Below are 4,855 nucleotides of genomic sequence, written 5' to 3' on the forward strand. Positions count from 1 at the left end.
GTGTGTGTGTGTGTGTGTGTGTGTGTGTGTGTGAGAGAGAGAGAGAGAGAGAGAGAGAGAGAGAGAGAGAGAGAGAGAAACAGACACACAGAAAGAGAGAAAAAGAGGGAGGTCTCATTTAGCTCAGGCTAGCCTCCAGCTAACCTGTGGTGTAGCCAAGGTTGACCTTGAACTTCTGATCCTCCTACCTCCACTTTCCAACTGCTGGCTTTACAGAGGTCTGGCCACCCAGTCTGCATGGTGCTGGGGTCCGAACCCAGGGCTTCATTCTTGATAGGCAAATACTCTACCAGCTGAGCTGCTTCCGCAGTCTTGCAAGCTCGTTTTCTCATCCAGAGGCCTAAGGCCAATGCTGCTGCATAGCCACAAACAAAACTGCAAGAAGAAAAAAAAAATCAAAATGGAACCAGCCTGGGAAATCGGGTCTGGTAAGAGCTGTGGTTAAGACTAAACCACATGTTAATTTACCTGTTTCTAGGGCAATGAAGACTCGATTGTATAAAAATATAGACAGCTGCCATTATAAATCATGCTGACAACCAGACTACCTTTTTAAACCACTTGGTTTTAAGTCTTTGTTTTAAGTTTCTGATATTTGAACATTAAAAAAAAAAAAAAGAGGCGGAAGGGAGTGTTTTCAACACATCCACTTTTAATGTCTGTTCTAAAGTACTGGGCTCCAAAGACTTTCAATTAGATGAGCCCAGACAAGCAATAAATACTGAAAGCAAAGTTGAAAATAACTCCCAAGCTGTGATTTATAGGCACCATAACTTATCCACTATTAAAATTATAGTGGCAGTGAATACATAATATCAAATCAAATAAACCGAGGTTTTGAAGTTGTTAGTAGTTAATTAAGTAGATGTCTATGGCTAATAGATTGATTAGCTTTTAAAAGTTTACTCGAGGGGACTAAAGAGATGGCTCAGCAGCTAAGAACGCTTGTTGCTCTTGCAGAGGACCCTGGTTCAGTTCCTAGCACCCACATGTCAACCTGCCTCCGCCCATAATTTCTCCAGTGCTAGGAAACCCGACACTTCTGCTGACCTCCACAGGCACTACGTATGCATGTGCTGCGCAAACACTTGTCTATTTTTTATTTTTGTCTTTCCAAATTAGAAACATACAAGCGAAAAAGTTGAAGGGAGGAGCGAAAACACACTCTTCTAGCTTGCATACGAAGTTACCTTTTTGTGTGTCTGAATCGTTTAGATAAGTTAGTTTCCCTTTCTGGAAAACGAAGGAGACTAAGGTTGAGGGAGGGCTGCACAAAGGGAGGGTAGTGGAAGGGGAGAATGCGCCCTAGCGACTTCCCAGCTCTGCTCCCACGTTTCTCTCTGCCATTCAAGGTTCCCCACCCTGCCTCCACTTGAACTGCTCGATGAAACTGCTCCCCCTACCGTCACAGAAGACCTCCTGACAGCCAGACCTAAGGGACAGGTCTCCTTCCTTATCTTCCTTAGGACGGCGGAAAACACTGTGGCCACGCCCACCTCTTGGAACTTCCGCTCCATTCTGCCTGCGATTTCCTTCACAGGCCCAGCCCACCCATCCAGTCGCAGCTGCCCTGTGTGCCGGGAACAATGCGAGACGTTAGATTCTAATGACCAAGAAGACAGAGTCTTCCCCGACGCCCCCCTCGGGAGGAAATTACAGGAATACTGGTCCTTACCGAGCAAGCATCCAAGTTGGACCCAAGCATTGGGTGCCTTCTGCTGCCTTTGGTTTCCCTCAGGACATCTTCATATCTCTCTCCTCTGCGGACTCCTCTTAGACTATATCATCAACATCCATAATCTACGCAGGGACAGCTCTCACGTAGACACCCCAACACAGCCTCCATTACCTCTGCCTAAAGGCCACACAGCTCTGTGAATGTGACGTACTCAAACTAAACTCTTTGCTCGGGACCTGTTGCTCCTGGATTTCCCTTATCGCAGATGGGCCCACCCTCCTCTCATCCTAGGGTCTTTCTCATCTTCAACACTCATATCTAATCACTCACCCATCGAGCCTTCTAATGCTAAACAAATCTCTGTCTATAAAGGTTTTTCCTTTCGTTCTCGCTAGACCCTTGGTCAGGTTCTCACTCCCCCAGCTCCTCCCTCTTTACCTCGATGGACTTCGATAATTTCTTAAATACTCTACATGCCCTGGTTTCAGGTGTTTATGAGAACTCAGCTAGCTGTCTTGCAAGGAATGATTAATACAGATAGAATACTTCAGTGCTAACCCCTTCACCCTCCTCTGCATGGACTGAGGGGGATGTCTGCATCCTGGGCTGTGCAGTTTGGATTTGTTGGTGTATTTGTCTCCCTAACATGGCCATAAAATAACATGAGAACACCAGTCCTGTTTCATTCACGTCTGCGTTCCAGCTTACACGCACTAGGCTTTTAATACAGGCCATTAAACAAAGAATATTGCGTGCCCACTGGACTTCCCAAATGACTGAAATGCTCAGCTTTGAGGAATTCCTCATAAACATCCTGAGTATGGTTTCTGTTTGTTTGCTTGTTTGGTTGGTTTGGTTTTGTTTTTCCAGGAGGCTAGCTGTTGAGTAACCTGCACGGGAAGACTTGTTTTTCTTAATCTCCCTCTGCCAAGTAGATCCTGCTGCCCCTAATCAGACAAGGCCCAGGAAAAAAGAAGGGAGGATGTCAATGAAGGCAATCAGGTAGGGCCTGGTTTCCCGGAAGATGGCCTGTTGTTCTTGAGAGGATCAGGTGAGGGTCAGATGAGGAGGCTAAGGACTAAATCCTGCCATCCTTAATTATTGACAGGAAGAGGCTCTAGAAGAGAAAGCGGGCAAAATCGCCCACGGGCCAGTGATAAAGGCACTTTCCCCATTGACGGACAATCTGAGCTTGCTTCCCAGGACCCACAGGGCGGAAGCAGAGAGCCAACTCCACACACACATTTTTCTCTGGCCTCCACAAGTGTGGCACATGCGCACACAGCACACACACACACACACACACACACACACACACAGAGAGAGAGAGAGAGAGAGAGAGAGAGAGAGAGAGATAAAAGGCAAAATACAGATATAAAAAAACAAATTAAGCAACTTGCCCAAGACACCTGAGCATCAAATAGAACTTCACAGTTTCCCGGAATACATCTGTTTATCTAATGAACTCTCTCCTCGCCAGCACACTCAGAGCAGGTGACCCTTAATTACATAGTCTCCTTAGGAAAACTGAGAAAGCAGCCTCTCAGAATTTCTTGCATTTTTGTCGTTGATGAAGCGCCATGGGTTGAGAAAGGCTAATTTAAGGGTGATACAAGTGAGTCAAAGAAGTGTAATGAAACTGTGAAAATCACTGGGGATTGCCTCAGCTTCACAATGGCTCTTCTCCCTGGGCAGAAGTTCACTGGCACTTTGGGTCATCTTACTCTTTATCTGTCATGTTTTACATTTGCCAATTCTTTTCAATAAAGTTTTAATTTATAAAAAAAGTTTCAACAGCTGGAGACTTGACTCAGCAGGTAAGGAAGGGGCTCACCATGTAAGTATGAAGGACTGGAGTTAAGACTGCCAGCACCCGCCAAAGAGTGGTGGCTCACGCCATTAATCCCAGGACTTGGGAGACAGAGGCGGGCAGATCTCTGTGAGTTGGAGGCCAGCCTGGTCTACAAAGTGAATGAATTCCAGGACAGCTAGGACTGTTCCACAGAGAAACCCTGTCTCAAAAAATTAAAAATAAAATGGAATGTGTAGTATATACATGCACACACTCAAAAAGGAACAGGATACCAGCAGTTAAGATAACAATATCTTTTCTCTTTCTTCTGACTAAGAATTATGAAAAAATTCTTTGAGGTTACTGCCTTCCTTCAGAAAATTGTATTTCACATAACCAGGATGGGGGGGGATGGAGAGAGAGCCAACACTGAGTGATACAGTTCATTTTATCATTATTTTCATCAACTTTAGAGCAAGGCCAGTGAGCAGCCAAGCTGGGAAACCATGACACAGCCCTCCCCAAAGAGCCAGATAGGAATCTGCATGCAGGCTCAGAAAGTACAAAGGGACAGAGTGGTCTCAGGCTAGAATCTGACTGTCCCATGCAAGACTTCCTGCTCTAGGCACCAAGTCAGAGACTTCCAGACTCCAAGAGCTGCTGTCTTGCATCACGTTCTTTTGCTAGAGGGTTCTGCAAGAGGAAGAAATTCCTCTCTGGCTCCTGCCTGAAATCACCTATGCCCTAAAGCATACGTGATCATCCTCCCCATCATTATCTCAATTTACCAAGCTGTGCTCCTTACCAGTCACTAGTCAACATTTTCTCTAATGCTCTCAAAATATCACATGCCCTGGTTAAACACACTGAAAGGCCTTCTGCCAAAATGCAGGCTTAATTCAGTTATAGTCTATTTTCTTGGGACCTTGGTGACAGTTGGATACTCTGAATACGATGGCAAGGCAAACTCAGACTCGTGAGTTGCCTCATGAAAAACCTATGTACTTCCAATAAGAGAAAGTATATGTAATTAGTATAGAAAACATATGATAACCATATATAACTCTTATAAGAGTTGGCTTACCCAGGTCAAAAAGTTCAACTGATAATACATTGGGCATTTTAGCGTATGCTGTGTGTGTGTGTGTGTGTGTGTGTGTGTGTGTGTGTTTTGTAAGCTCTGTATGTGTGTGTGTTGTAAACTCTGTATGTGTATGCTGTGTGTGTGCTGTAAGCAGTGTGTTTGTGCTGTAAGAGGTGTGTGTGTAAGCTGTATGCATGTATACTGTATGTGTGTGCTGTAAGCTGTGTGTGTATGTTGTGTGCATGTATACTGTGTGTGTGCTGTAAGCTGTGTGTGTATGTTGTGTGCATGTATACTGTGT

Source organism: Microtus ochrogaster, chromosome 16 (genome assembly GCF_000317375.1).
Source record: "Microtus ochrogaster isolate Prairie Vole_2 chromosome 16, MicOch1.0, whole genome shotgun sequence".
In the NCBI taxonomy this organism is placed as follows: Eukaryota; Metazoa; Chordata; class Mammalia; order Rodentia; family Cricetidae; genus Microtus; species Microtus ochrogaster.